The sequence below is a fragment of the Coenobita brevimanus genome, chromosome 57, assembly GCF_032717465.1.
Source record: "Coenobita brevimanus isolate Jiangsu-jjx chromosome 57, ASM3271746v2, whole genome shotgun sequence".
Lineage (NCBI taxonomy): Eukaryota > Metazoa > Arthropoda > Malacostraca > Decapoda > Coenobitidae > Coenobita > Coenobita brevimanus.
In genome coordinates, this window is record NC_137010.1 from 5,560,223 (window position 1) to 5,577,018 (window position 16,796).

A 16,796-nucleotide genomic window follows, 5' to 3' on the forward strand; every position below is an offset into this window, starting at 1 on the left:
CTAGGTGTTGAAGAATGACGTCTTCGTGGCGCTGGCGTAACTGGGTGGTGGAGCTACCTGGTTATCAGTTCCGTCCCTATCCCCCGAGAGAAGGATGGTCTGCCGGAGAAGGGCAGCTTCAGCTTGCAGTCCATGTTTGCGTTTTGGATGAACCTGGGGCTGCTGCTGTTGCTGCTACTACTACTACGACTGCTGCTGTACTACTACTACTACAACTACTCCTACCACCACTATATTACTACTACACTACTCCTGCCACTACTACTCTACTCCTGCCACTACTACTCTACTCCTGCTACTACTACTCTCCTCCTCCTCCTCCTTCTCCGCCTCCTCCTCCTCCTCCTCCTCCTCCTCCTCTTCCTCTGCCTCCTCCTCCTCCTCCTCCTTCACCTCCTCCACTTCCTCCTCCTCCTCCTCCTACTACTACTACTATTATCATTATTATTATTACTACTACTGCTACTACTACTCCTACTCCTACTACTCCTACTACTACTACTACTCCTACTACTACTACTACAGTAAGACTCCTTAATACCACTCCACTCGTAGGCTATTCTGGCGGTCTGCTGGTTTGGCCTCTCATTCCCGTCTCAGACAATTCTGGCACTGGTATTTTGTTGTTGTGATCTGTAACTGGTATTTAAACATTCCAATACTCCAGCCTCCCATCATTCCAGAATTCCATTGTCCTGATTTCCTATTGTTCTGGTATCGCTAGGTCTTCTACTCTTTATTATTTTTTCATCCTTCTTTCCGGGATGTACGACCGAGTTAAACTTGACCACAAATTCGGTAACTATACGCTTCGCTTGAACTTGGCCTAAAATTTCCGTCTCTCCATCTTGATTGCTGAGCTGTAACTAGAGATCAACAATGACATGTGGCTCTAGTCACGAAGAAGTGCTATGGGAAGGAAGCAGACCTGTAGTGCAGTTTTTTTCTGCCATTGACCCACGTGAAATAAGTTAAAAACCACGAAAATCTGGTCCAGGTTAAAATAAAAGTAATATACCCACACAACTGTTACTTTTCAGCAGAGTTTTTGCAGTAAGATAATAATATCCAAGTCCAAGCTGAGACCCTTTTACTATCACAGAATCTTATTGTACAGTCAAATACGAAATTCCATGCTCGTCCCTGCTTCTTTCTCATTTGTTTATGCAAGGAACGACTTAAGCCCCGTCCACACGAGCGGGCAATGCCCGCGGGCACAAGCGAGCAGTTTGCCTGTTGACGGGCTCAATCAACAGGCAAACTGCTCGCTTGTGCCCGCGGGCATTGCCCGCTCGTGTGGACAGGGCTTTAGAAGCCAGAAGCCAACAAGATTGTTCCTTCTCATAAAGAACACAAACAAAATAATAAAGAGATATATTCAAGATCCGTTCATTTCGAGATGCCTGGACGCATTGTTTAAAAGAGTAGAGGTCATAGGCAATAGGAAATACAGACAGAGGAAGACAGTTCCAGAGTTGACCTGTTGCACTGGTGGATACATAGGTGTCTGAATGAGACGTAATCGACAAAGGTGCATATTGTCACCCAGAAATGAAGGATAATATACATCTCAGTCCACTACGTTACACTCAAGCATCTGTAAATTCAGCAGCGATGCAGAGGCAGGAGAGGCGAACGAATTTTTATATAGGATTGTACATCTGAAAACTCATTTTTCCTAATGATTTTATGAAGTGGTGGGAAGTTAGTATCTGGTCTGAGCACTTAATTTATCTGCAAACTTCAGCTGTACCATGACCAACCCCAGAACGGAGATTTCTGAGGAGGAACCATGGTGTAATCCTTAACTATGACCTCCTATTGTTCTGTAAATCCATCATTCTGTAAATACATTATTCTGTTATCAGTTTCTCCATTCTTTTGTATATAGTTTGAGTGTGTAATGTATGTATTGTACCATATCTGTTGCCTTATATTTTGGGTGTGTTGCGTATGTATTGCACCATATTTGATGTATTTTTAGATGTGCTTATGTGCAGTACACAACTTACACCTATTTAATTTAAGAAAATATCTGACCGGAGAAGACAACACACTGCCTTTACTCAGAAAAATAATGTCCTATCATATAGCGTTGGTCCGGTGCTGTGATTGTTTTATTGTTGTGCTAACCTTATTACGGAGGAAAGAAGGGAGTATTACTGTGCTGGTACTTGGGTGGATTGCGAATAACTCCAAGAAATCTGATTTAACTATGACATAAAATCACCATCATAATCATCATCATTATCATCTCCAGCACCATACAGACTGATAAAACCTAACCCCCATGCTCTCCCGCTAAGGCATAGGCCTAATTACAACATTAACCTCTACCTCATCATCATAATCATCATCATGTAAACTGCTCAAAAAGACTTCACTTCCATTCTCTCCTACCATGGCATAATTACAGTATTAATCACTACCCAAATATCATCATCATCATCAACATGCAGACTGCTGAAAAAGACTTAACAGATTTAGTCCCCTCCATTCTCTCCCGCTATGGCGTAATTATTGTATGAACCTCCTGTAGTACCCTGGAGAGGGATGCCTTCATGTTGTGGTACTAATGCAACCAGGCTGCTCCATTGCCAAGTTATGCAAACGTCTTTCAGCTACTTAACTATCCTCTGAAAAGTTGGCGGTGGAAAGCAGGAGATGGTAACTTAGACCTGCAGTCCACAGTAACAACTGTATCCTCATTTAGCCCTTGTTGCCTGACTCTCTCTCTATTTCTGGGCTCCATCCCATTTGTCTGTGTGCACCTCATTCTTGCACTTCATTATTTGCTGAAATATTTATGAAGAATTCCTAAACAGTTTCTTACCTCATTCTTCATAATAAATCGTGAGCTTTTTAGAATGACCATAGTAACATAGAATATTAAATTTATATATTTAAGAATTATTCGTGTAGTGCCTTATAATATATATATATATATATATATATATATATATATATATATATATATATATATATATATATATATATATATATATATATATATATATATACACACACACACACACACTGCAGCATTGTAATTGTAGCAGGTACTTGATGTAGACGCACTAGTTTAATAAGCTGGCCAACTCTACCATTTTGGTTGTAGACAGCAGCTCAATTTGTTTGTGTGTGTGTCCGTCTCTGGGCAATGACTTGATAGTCCTTTCCCTGATATCCAGTTGTCCTCATCCTTGTCACACAGCTTCACATAGTGTGTTGTGTGTAAGAGTATTAAGTGAGGTCAGGGGAAGCTGGTTCTAGCACTGACCTCATCAGTCTTGTACACGTCATCATGTGGCTGGAGAGTGACTCCTTCAGGTGATGGCACGGATATGACCAAGTGGCTCCAACGCCAGGCCGCACAAACGTCCTTAACTACCTTCCTGTCTCCCTGAAAGAAGAATGGTGGACTGCGGGAAAAATGCAGCTTCAGCATGCAGTTCACTGGTTTCACGTTTCAGATGAGTCTGTCGCCATAACAACAACAAAAACAACACATTAAAAACACGTCGTCACCATCATCATAGTCATCGTCAACATGTAGCCTACACACTTTATCTGCCCCATTTACCACCGTCTATAACCAAAATAGCAGAGTTGATCAATTACACTGAGAAACGGTGGTGACTTCTTATTTAAAATCAAAAGTACAGTAGTTTGAGGGTTTGATGCAGTGCATTAAAAATAAACTGTCTGTCTGTCTGTTTGTCTCTCTGTCTATCCACTTATCTACGTATATCGCCTGACTTCATTTCCTGTCTTCCAACTGGGATGACAAAAATACGTGGTCACGGCTTTTCTCTGAGTCATCTACAATCCCTCACGTTTATCAGAATTTTCTCTGAACTTGACGTGTTTTGAGTGGTAAATTTCAGTGTAATACTAAAGTTCATATGATTAAACTTTTCACTTTAACGACTTGAAACTGCCGTTTCTCCATCTTGAATGCAGAGACGTAACAATAGATTAATACTAAAATGATGCTTGTTGCCAAGAAATGCTATGAAAAGGATGTAGGGCCGTATTAATGTCTTTCTGTCGCTGAACTATGTGAAATAAGATGCTAAAAGACGAAATCTGTGCCTAACTAAAGTGAAAAGAGTATAGTTTTTTCAGGAGACGATAGTACTGCAGTCGCTGATGATCAGTTGCTTTTCTACCCAGTTTTTGTTTTTATTTTTTAGTGGAATTTGTCAGGTTGATAAAAAAAAAAAAAAAAAAAAAGAGAGAGAGAATGTATAATGTATTCCGAGGTGATAGTTTTGCAGCAGGCTCACCCTCTATAATCTCTCCTAACTTCAAGTCTTTTGAATGAAGTCTGTCATTATTCAAAAGCCCAGGTGGCTATTTTTGTCAAAGAATAATACGAGTAGAAAGTGTGTAGGGGTTATTGTACCGTAATGCAGGAATAATATCTGCTATATCTTTTTTTTTTTTTTTCTGAATACTGTACTTTGATGTAAATTAACTGCACTGTACAATATCCATTATACTCGTACTGTACCATCATTGTTATTCAGTCCCTTATGCATGATATACGTCCCTTGCATTTCTTCCGTTCGCCGGATAGACATTTCATTCAACTTAGGAATGGCCTCGAACTGAAAGGGTGGGTGAAGGCTATATCCACACACCCCTCCAGTTCGGAAAGTAAAGCTGCCTGATGTCAGTAGGAATTGAATCTACCAATAAATTGGCGTCCACACCTCAGATGTGACCCATGTCCTCGAGCAGGAGTTTTGTGTGTGTGTGTGTGTGTTCTTACCTAATTGTTCTTACCTAATTGTATCTTTACAGGAATGAGTCAAGCTCGTATTGTCCCGTGTCTTAGACCATATTTATCGTACATATCCTTAAATTTGTGAATTGTTTTGGCACACACTATTTCATTCGGTAGTGCATTCCATTGATCAATTGCTCTGTTTGGGAAACTGAATTTCCTTACGTCTTTATCACCTCTCTTCTTATGCAGTTTTTTGCAGTGTCCTCTTGCTGATGCTTCTCCATATGTTAAGTAATCATTTATGTCTATTTTCTCCTTTCCTGATATACACTTATATAGCATTATCATGTCACCTCTTTTCCTTCTCTCCTGTAGTGTTGGTAGATTCAGTTTATTAAGTCTTTCTTCGTAGCTTAGGTCCCTTAAGCTTGGTATCCATCTTGTAGCGGCCCTTTGAACTTTTTCAATCTTGTCTATATGCTTTTTGAGATGAGGACTCCAGACTATTGATGCATATTCCAGGGTTGGTCTAATGAATGATGTTATTATCCTTCTTAGCATGTCTTCATTTATGTATGTGAATGCTATTCTCATATTTGCAAGCAGTGTATACATGTTCCGTACCTTCTCGCTGATGTGGTCAGCCGGAGATAGTCTGTTATTGATAATCACACCTAGGTCTTTCTCTCTTTCTGATGTGTATAGGGTTTTATTTCCTAACTTATAATCCCAATCAGGTCTTTTTCCACTTTTACCAAACTAATGAATGAAAGTGAGTGAGTTGGATAAAAGAGAGAAAAAGATAGAGTATCAGGAGAAATTGAAAGATGAGTGGAACGCAGTGAAACATCGGGAAAATGGCAGCGTGGAGGAGGAATGGCAGTTGTTTAAGAGTGCTGTGGTGGGGCATGCAGAAGAGGTGTGTGGTGTGAGACGTGTGGGTGGTGGTGTAAGAAAAGGAAGTGAATGGTGGTGCGAGGAAGTAAGTATGGCTGTGGCTGAGAAGAGACGTGCATATGAAGTGTGGCTGCAGAGGAAGGATGAGATGTCATATGAAAGGTATAAGGAAAAGAGGAATAGAGCGAGAAGGGCTGTGCGTGATGCTAAAGTGGCAGCAGATGAGAGGTGGGGTAGGCGGCTGACAGAGAATTTTCAACAGAATAAGAAAATGTTTTGGAAGGAGGTGAAAAGGGTGCGAAAGGGAGAGTCTGGGAAGGAAGAACGAGTAAAAGCAGAGGATGGAAGGATGTTAATTGAGATGGATGCAGTAAGGAAGAGATGGGCAGAGTATTTTGAAAGATTGTTAAATGTAGAGGAGGAAAGGGTGGCTGAGATTGTGGCAGATAGAAGGGTGCAAGGAATAAATGTGCTGGGAGAGTTGAATGATTCTTTGATCACGAAGGAGGAAGTGGAGAAGGCAGTAAAGGAGATGAAAACAGGGAAAGCTGCAGGTATGGATGGGTGTGCTGTGAAATGCCTGAAGGGTGGTGGAGTGACTATTGTTGACTGGTTAGTAAGATTATTGAATGTGTGCTTTGAGAAAGGTATGGTCCCAATTGACTGGGCAAGTGCTTGTGTGGTCCCGTTGTATAAAGGCAAGGGTGATAAGTATGAATGTACTAGCTTTAGGGGTATAAGTCTGTTGAGTGTTGTAGGTAAAGTGTATGGTAGAGTGTTAATTATGAGAGTTAGAGAGGGTACAGAGGGAGTGATTAGTGATGAGCAGTGTGGCTTTAGGAGAGGGAGGGGATGCGTTGATCAGGTGTTTGCTGTGAGACAAGTGTGTGAAAAGTATTTAGCGAAAGGCAAGGATGTGTTTTGGGCATTTATGGATTTAGAGAAAGCGTATGATAGAATTGGTAGGGAGGCTTTGTGGACTGTTTTAAGATTGTATGGACTTGATGGTAGGTTACTAAAAGGGGTGAAAAGTTTTTATGTAAATAGTAGAGCCTGTGTAAGAGTGGGAAATGCTGTGAGTGATTGGTTTCCCGTGAGAGTGGGGCTGCGACAGGGATGTGTGATGTCGCCTTGGTTGTTTAATATTTACATGGATGGTGTTGTAAGGGAGGTGAATGCAAGAGTTTTAGGTGGTCTGAGTCTGGTAAATGTTGATAGAGGAGAGTGGAATCTGAAGCAGCTGCTGTTTGCAGATGATACTGCACTGGTGACTGATTCAGAGGAGAGATTGAGACAGTTGGTAGAGGAGTTTGGAAGGGTGTGTGAAAGGAGGAAATTGAAAGTAAATGAGAATAAGAGTAAAGTGATGAAGTGTACGAGGTTGATAGATGGTAGGGGGATGAATATAGTTTTGAATGGTGAGTTGCTTGAGGAGGTAGATTGTTTTAAATATCTAGGGTCACATGTTGCTGTGGATGGAAGAATAGATGCAGAAGTGAAGTTTAGAATAAATGAAGTAGGAAAGGTGCTGGGAGGAATGAAAAAAGTGTTTAAATGTCGTTCGCTTAGAATGGATGTAAAGAGAAGGCTGTATGAGGGTGTTGTGGTACCGACTGCATTATATGGGGCTGAAACATGGAATATGGGTGTAGCAGAGAGGAAAAGTTTGAATGTAATGGAGATGAGATGTCTGAGGAGTATGTGTGGAGTGACGCGTATGGATCGAGTGCGAAATGATGAAGTGCGAAGGAGAACTGGAGTTGTTCGGGAGATGGCTGGTAGAGTTGAGCAGAGGGTGTTGCAATGGTTTGGGCATATGGAGAGAATGGATAATGAGCGATTGGTGAAAAAGATAACTAGATCTGATGTGAGAGGTGTAAGACTGAGAGGAAGACCACGAATAGGATGGATGGACAGTGTGAAGAGAGCGCTGGATGCGAGAGGGATGTCTGTTGAGCAAGGAAGAGTGGCTGTGCGTGACAGAAATAAATGGAAAGAAATTGTGAATGAATAAGTGATGACGCAGCCCTGAGGGGATATTCTCCCGCATTTGGTATGATCAGCTAGTCAGGTCAGGTGCGGGTAAGGGGATGGGTCTGTTATGATGTGGCAGGGGTAAACCAGTTCTGCTGTCGGGCCCTGCTGTGGATGTCACCGATTGCATTGCGCAGTTGACCCTTGTGCGGTGTGATGCGGTGAGGATCTGTCCGTTCTCCCCTTTGGGGCTAAGATGCGAATGAATGTGTTTGAATGGATGAGTAAATGGAGAGTGAGTCGTCCTGTCTCGGCTACCTCCCTTTCCTTGGGGGAAGCAGCCTAGGTATATAGATAGATAGATAGACCAAACTTGATTATATGACACTTGTCCACATTGAATTCCATTTGCCATGTACTACTCCATTCATGAAGTTTATTTAATTCTTCTTGTAGCTCCCTACAAGAGTCTGTGCTAGTAATTCTCCTTTGTATTTTTGCATCATCTGCAAACATATTCAGATAGCTCTCATTTCCAGTGTTACTGTTTATATCATTTATGTACACTAGAAACATGATTGGTGCCAGCACCGAACCCTGTGGTACTCCACTAGTCACTTCTTTCCATGATGAGTAGTTTCCTCTTAGTACTGTCCTCATTTCTCTTTTTATGAGAAAGTCTTGCATCCAACAAAACAGTTTGCCTCGAATTTCTCCTTGATGGTACAGCTTCCATAAAAGTCTTTGGTGTGGTACTGTGTCAAAAGCTTTCTTGAAATCTAAATAGATACTGTCCACCCATCCTTCCCTTTCCTGTATTGTGTTTGTTACTCTGTCATAGTAGCTCAACAGATTAGTAACACATGATTTTCCTTTTCTTAAACCAAACTGTCTTTCTGTTATCATACTGTGTTCTTCTAGATGATTTACCCAAGCTTTTCTTATAAGTTTTTCTAATACTTGCTTACAACACTGGTCAGTGATACTGGTCGGTAGTTGAGAGGATTTTGTCTATTTCCTTTCTTGAATAAGGGGACTATATTTGCTTTTTTCCAAATATCAGGTAGTTTCCCTTGACTCAAGGATTTCTTGAAAATTAAAAATAATGGTTTACTTAACTCCTTTGCACATTCTCGTAACACCCAACATGAAATTTCATCAGGACCACTTGCATTTCCTCTGTCTAATCTACTTAACTCCTCCTATATTACTTTTTCTGCTATTTGTATATCTGGTAGTATGTGTGGACATGCGTGTTCCACATAGTCCCTCTCAAAATTTTTTTCTTCTGTAAAAACTAATTGAAAATTCTTATTTAGTGCTTCACAAATGTCTTTCTCTTGTGTATATGTGATTCCCTCGTCCGTGATGGATTGTATTATGTCTTTTACTTTGGTTTTGCTTCTGATATAGCTGTAAAACAGCTTTGGTTGATCACTACTTTTATTTATTATATCCTCCTCAAACTGTTTTTGGGCTTCCCTCCTTATTCTTGTATAGTCGTTTCTTGCCTGTTTGTAATTATTATACGCCCTTTCACTATTGTGTCTTCTGTATCTATTCCACAACAAATCTCTTCTTTCTTTTGATTTTTTACATTCTGTATTGAACCATTTCTGTATTTTCTTATCTGCTTCTTTGTGCTGTGGGATGTAATTCTGGACTCCTATTTCATAAAATTCACAAAAATTTTTATATACAGCATTTAAATCTTGTCCTCTAAGCTCATTTTCCCAATCAACTTCTAAGAAATACTTCTTTAGGTCTTGATAATTTCCCTTTTTATAGTTTAGTCTCTTTTTGTAACTGTCATTGCTGTTTACTATGTCATATGCTATCCTGAAGTTATAATTTAGTACTGCATGATCGCTTTTGCCGAGTGGAGGGTGATATATTAAACCGTCAATGTCATTTTCTTGCCTAGTAAATATTAGATCTAGCACTGAAGGCACATCAAGTCCTCTTTTTCTAGTGGTTTCCCTCACATGTTGCGTTAAGAAAAACTCTTGTACGAGATCCAGGAGCTTTTGGTCCCAACAACTTTCTTGGCTATTTATATCTAGAGTATTCCAATTTATATTTGTATTGAAATCCCCAGTTAGTATAATTCTTTCCGATTTCTCTTCCATTTTATGTGTGTGTGTGTAATTCACCGGGTCAGGATCAGGATCACTTGATGGTCGTGATCGTCAGCTTTTACCCTCCCGGAAGGGAGCTGAGAGCTCATATAATCCGATCTAAGGGCAAGGCTGTGACCTTCACACACGCACACACCCATCCCCTTGCTCAAGGGGGACAGTAACCACCCACTTCGTCAGTGTGTGTGTGGCACCAGTGGAAGGTAAGCTGCGTGAGCTTCAAAAAGGTACATAATTGGCTTAAACAGCTGAGAATAAAGAATATTTTGGTGCTGTTTGCTTGCTTAGCGGACTACCCCCACCCCCACCCCTAGGCTATTTTTTACTCCTTCTGGAAAAGTCTGGTACCGATGTAAGGCAACCGTTATGACAGTTTCAAAATAGTACAGCATGCCATGATTGATTCAGTAGCTAAGAAGAATAGTTTTGTTGCTCCTCTAGCAGGGAAATTTTACTCATAGAAAAAGAATTTTATACACCTAATTTCTCTCGTTCGCTGGCTCGAACGAAACGATGTCATTAGTGAGGAGTTAATGAGTGAAGAATGCTGCTCTTGATGTGTCCGACTAGGGCATATGCTCGATGGTCTCATCCCTGAGGCCAAGCAGTACTCTTATTGTCACACACTCTCACTGCTTTTTGCAGTCAGAATGTTAGTTCCTCTGATAACATGAACACGGAAAACTATAATGGATATTTTTCTCTCTGCCTTGTAGTCCGCATTTTTTAAAACTTAAATTTGTCACTTTAATCATCATGGCTTTACCTAAGGATGGGTTGAAGTAGGGAAAGAAGTACAGAAGTGTGAGATCTATCACCAGCAACACCAGTGAAAGGCACATGAACATTCACACATCATCCCCCCCCTCACACATTTTATATATATATATATATATATATATATATATATATATATATATATATATATATATATATAAAATGCGAGGAAGAAGGAACCAAAGGCTGAACCCGCAAAATGTTCGTTCCTAGAAAGAAACAAAAACAATACAAATGAGAGCCAAATTCAAGATCCATCCATTTCGAGATGCCTGAACACACTGCGTTTGAATGACTGGAGGTCATAGGAAGTAGGAAATACAGACAGAGGGAGACAGTTCCAGAGTTGACTCATTGCGTAAATGAAGGACTGAGAGTAACGGTTAACTCTTGCATTAGAGAGTTGGACAGCAAAGGGATGAGAGTTTGTTGCTAGCCGTGCTACGCGCCCGTCGTAGAGGTGTAGGGATGCAAGCAGACAGTTCAGAGGAGCAGTGACCATTGAAGTAGCGACAGAAAAAAGATAAAGGTGCAACAGTGTGGCGAAGAGACAGAGGCTGAAGGGAGCCAGTAAAAGGGGGAGAGTTAATGAGACGAGAAGCCATTGACTCCACCCTATTGAGGAGGACTGTATGTGGGGAGCCTCCCCACACATGACAGTTGTACTCTAAACAGGAGCCAACAAAACCCGTGTATAAAGTCAACAACTGTACAGAAGTAAAGAAGGCACGGAGTCGCCTTAGTACACCCAACCTCTTGGAAGCATATTTTACAAGAGATGCAATATGATCTTTCCAAGATAAGTCCCGTGTGAATGAAACCCCAAGCATGTTCAAAGATGATGCAGGATTGAGCTGGATATAATTAAACATTAGTGGGTACTCCTGTGGAAGATTTTGTCGGGTTGATAGGTGTAAAAACTGAGTCTTTGATGCATTAAAAACAAGATTTTTTTTTTTTTTTTTTTTTTACCTAGTCAGGGGAGGATGGTTTATTTCCGGAAATGTTTAAAGTGGAGGGGGATAGATTAATAATGATCTTGACCAAGCTATTCAATAAGATATGGGTGACGGGGTTACTACCATCAGTTTGGAAGAATGGTGTAATTGTTAAAATTCCGAAGAAGGGAGACCTGAGTGAATGTGGTAATTGGAGGGGAATCTCTTTGTCACCGATAGCTTTGAAAGTTTTCAGTAGAGTGTTGTTAAATAGGTTGGAGCCAGTGGTTGAGGGTATTCTGAGGGATGAACAGGCTGGTTTTAGAAAGGGACGTGGTTGCAATGATCATATCTTTATAGTTAGGCATTTGATGCAGCAAGTTAATGAAATGAGAGTACCGTTAAGTCTTTGTTTTGTTGATTTTGAAAGGCTTTTGATAGTGTTTCGAGAGAGACTATGGGGAAGATCATGAGACATTATGGAATACCAGAGGAGTTTGTGAGGGTCATTATGAACATGCATGGGGACACATTTTGTAAAGTGATGGTTGATGGTTGTCTGAGTGATTCGTTTGAAGTCAAGTCCGGAGTAATTCAAGGTGGTGTTCTATCGCCTTTATTATTTATATTGGTCATTGATTACATTATGAAACGTGTTGGAACAGAAACCGGTGCAGGTATACTTTGGGGAGAGAACAGGAAACTTTTGGATTTAGATTATGAAGATGATATAGTTTTGATTTGTGATGGGCCAGAAGAGATGCAGAGAGTGTTGGACTGTTTGGTGAGTGAAGGTCGCAAGGTGGGTTTGGTTATTAATTGTGGAAAAACTGAAATAATCAATATGAATATGGAAAATGCGCAGGAATGTGTAATTGGAGGTATGGTTGTAAAGCAAGTTGATAGGTTTAAATATTTAGGTACTTATTTAGCCAAGGATGGTTCTTTGAACTTTGAATTCGAGGAAAGGTTAAAGAAGGCTAATCAGGCAATGGGAATGCTTAAAAATATTTGGAATAATAACAATTTTTCTGTTCATACAAAAATCAAACTTTATAAGGTAATGGTTAGGAGTATCTTAATTTATGGACACGAGTCTTGGTACAGCACAGTGACTATGGAAAATAAATTCTTGGTGTTTGAAAATAAAGCACTTAGAAGAATATTAGGAGTTAAGTGGTGGGAAAAGATACCAAATAGTAGAATTAGAGAAATAACGGGAGTGCAGCCGATCGATGAATATGTTAGATTCTCACGATGGAAGTGGCTAGGACATGTGTATAGGAGACAGGGAATAGTACGAGGTACACCAGGGTGGGTGGCACTTGGTAGGAGAGGTAGAGGAAGGCCAAAAGAGTCGTGGGTGAGGACAATGAGACGGGAAGCTGGAGATGAGTGTTGGGGAGATCTTGAGGAGTTAGCACAAGATAGAATGTGGTGGTGTGAGTTCATCGAGGCCCTATGCATCCCCGAGGGTGCCACAGGAAATGATTGATTGATTGATTGAGTCAGAGATACGAGCCAAGTCAGACATTAGGTGTGCCATAGCCTCATCCCTTGTTTCTTGAAGTAACTGTTGAGATGGACGCAGCGGGAACCGAAAGGAAAGGTGAAGGGTGGAATCATCAGCGTGTGGGTGGATAGGGCTAGATGTACAGCTTAGAAGATTATTGATGAATAAAAGGAAGAGAGTTGGTGATAAGACAAAGCCCTGAGGTCATCACTGTTAACAGATCTAGGAGAAGAACGATGACCATCTACAACAGCAGCTATAGAACGACCAGACAGGAAGCTATAGTAGAAGGCACAGATAGAAGGATAGAAACCGTAAGAGGGCAATTTGGAAATTAAAGATTTATGCCAGACTCGATCGAAAGCCTGGAGATGTCAAGTGCAATGGCAAAGCTTTCGCCAAAGTTCCGAAAGGAGGATGACCAAGAATCTGAAAGGAGGTGAGAACACCGCCAGTGGAGCGTCCCTGACGGAACACATACTGACGATCAGAAAGAAGGTTGTAATAGGAAAGATGCTTTAAATTTTTTTTTTTAAGAATGGACTCGAAAACTTTTGAGACAAAGGATGTTAAAGCAGTTGGACGATAGTTAGAGGGTTGGGAACGGTCATCCTTCTTTGGGACCGGCTGAATGAGAGCAAACTTCCAGCAAGAAGGAAAGGTACAAGTAGAAAGACAAAGGCGAAAGAGTTTACCTAGGCAGGGCGTAAACACAGAAGCACAGTTCTTGAGGACAACAGGAGGGACCCCATCAGGCCCATATGCCTTGTTAGTATTGAGGCCATGTGGCAGAAAATACATCAGCTGAAGAAATTTTAATGTCAGCCATGAGGAAGTCAGAGGGGGGAAGTGAGGGAGGAACAGCACCGGAATCGTCTAAGGTGGAATTGGAGGAGCAAGTCTGAGCAAACAGATCTGCTTTATCAATAGAAGAAATAGCTACAGAGCCGTCAGAGTAGAAAAGAGGAGGGAAGGATGATGAGGTAAAGTTGTTGGAAAGGTTTTTGGCAAGGTACCAGAAGGAGCGGGAAGAATTCGAGTTGGAGAGTTGAGAGCATTTAGTAGGGATGAAATTATTTTTTGCAGAGCGAAGAACAGACTTAGCACGATTCCGGGCAGAAACGTAAAGACGATGTGATTCAGGGGTGGGTTGACTCCGCTACCTTTTATAGGCCCTCTCCTTGTTGCGGACAGCATTAGAACAAGCGTGATTAAACCAGGGCTTTCTTGCATTAGTCAGAGGATATGAGAAAGGAATGTATGTTTCCATGCCCGAGAGAATAACCTCCGTAATGCGCAAGGCACACTCAGATGGCTCCCAGCCATGGAAGCAATAATCATTCCAGGGAAAAGCAAAGAAGTACTGCCTGAGGGCCTCCCAATCAGCAGCTCCAAAGTGCCACAGACGACGTTTCTTAGGAGGGTCCACAGGCCGCACCGGAGCGATAGGACAGGCTAAAGGAACAAGGTTATGATCGGAGGAGCCCAACGGAGAGAAGAGATTAACAGTGTAAGTAGAAGGATTCGTTGTATGGAAGAGGTCAAGTACTGTATGTTGGAGCTCTCTCCAGGTCGGTCAGGGATTCGGGCGGGGTGCTGTACAAGCTCTCTAGGTCATTAAGGATAGAAAAGAGGAAGGCTTGTTCACCAGTTGGATCAGTGAAAGGAGAGCCAAAGGTGGTGGTGAACATTGGAATCTCCTAGAATGGAGATTTCAGAGAAAGGAGAAATGGATAGAATGTGTTCCATCGTAGCAGTAAGATAGTCGAAGAATTTTTGATAGTCAGGAGATAAGTAAACAGCGGAGATATATTTAGTTAGAGAATGACAGGACAGCCGAAGCCAGAAAGTAGAGAATTCAGAAGAATCAAGGTCAGGAATATATATATATATATATATATATATATATATATATATATATATATATATATATATATATATATATACAAGCTAACTCATTCTTTCATACAGAATATCATCTGTATAGGCCTGCTTCTCAGTGAATGGGTACGGTATTTCATAGGCTATGATAACCTAATTCCTGTTTTCACAAGACTGAGAGTGTTATGCAAACACTTTTCTAAACTAGCAGAATTTTCAATAAAGTAGCCTTTATTTTGAAAGCATTACTTATTTCCCATCCTAACATTTTGTGGTGGGGATTATTTTGAGACTTAGAAAGTTATTCAGGATGCATAACTGATTTTCAAACAGAGCACTTAGAGCGGTGTACACAATGAAGTAGGGCAAGTATGATTTTATATATATATATATATATATATATATATATATATATAATGGTTTCTAAGTATCGCCCACATATCTGTAGCCTTAATATTTGAGGGCTTTTGACACATTTCACAAAAGAAAGAACCACATTCCCAAGTAGGCTAAAGCAACAGATCGAAGCTATTGGCTTTCGCATGTGAGACTTGACCGCTAAACTGAGCTCACAGGCATGATATTTTCTTGCAGACGTGCCCTTGTCTCTTTAGGATCGTTGATGGTACTGTACTCTGACTTCAGTTCTTCACTTGGAACCCGGGACAAGCTCTAGCACAGAAAAGTAATGTGAAACAGGTCAAAAATTACGTTTGACAGAAAACATTATGACGTATCGGTAATGGTACTTCACTCTCCCAACAAGATTTAAGACTAGGCAACTATGCCCATATAGCCCCACTAGGTTACCGGAGCGCGCTACCACTCCCGGCAACGGTGACCTGTCAGAGGCTCGAACTCGCAACCACGCGATTACGAGTCGGGCGCTCTACCTCTGAGCCACCACGCCCCCCATGCGAAGAGGAGATAAGACAGGTTATGTTGTTAGAAGTTGCATTATTACGCCATCCAGAGTTATCTTCGTTTGTGGAGGTATTCGCTGTTGCTGGAGGATACATTCCCTGGGTCGAGCAACTGAGTAGGCATACCTGAGCTAAATGAAGCTTAGCATGAAGGTATAACACACAGTAAGCGGGCTTCCGAAACAACGGATTTTTCTGTAAAATAGATATCAGTGTAACCTCCATTGTCAGGAAGTACAATAAGTTGTATTATTGACGATATAAACCGTTCAGGTTCGTGCATTAGAAGCTGCGATTTGTAAATACATAATTATCTACCGTAGATGGATTAAGAAAGTGTCAACTTCCATAAAGAGATTGGATAAAAGCGTAGTGACATCTGTCGTGTGTGCTTAGAAAACGAATGAATAATTAAGAATATGATGAGGGCACTTAAATTTGTCAAATAAGATCAATTTACCACATGAGAGTGACATAAATTGTCTTATACGAAACTAAACTATGCGCACTATTGTATCTAAAATTCTAATGCGGTATATGCAAGTTATTGAACCTAGAGAGCAAGTAAAAATATTTTTCAGTAGTTTACCGTGCTTGCATTTTCTATAAAACAGAACGTCATTATCGTCTGGCAGCGCAGCTTCTAAGTTGACAACCGGACGCGCAGGTGTCTGTGGCATTTAATTGATTTCTTTGTTAGACAGGTAATATTCTTAAATGTTTTCAAGTTTTAGTGGGCATTAGTAATTAACGAACATGTGAAACTTGGTATTATTTGGTAAGAGGTTGTTGGTATATCAATATTGCCAGTTGAATGGTACTGAATTCAAATTTCGAGCAGTGTCGCTTGACTGCATAAACAAGAAGCATCTAGTGTGTTACTGGAGATAATGGGAAGACGTCATTGTAGCTTGTCGCCTTTGCTTTACCGTCGTCAACCATTATATTGAGTCAGATCTTAGCTAAGCTTTGTGCAGATATATTTGCATGGCATATTTAGAATAATTTCTTACTTGCATC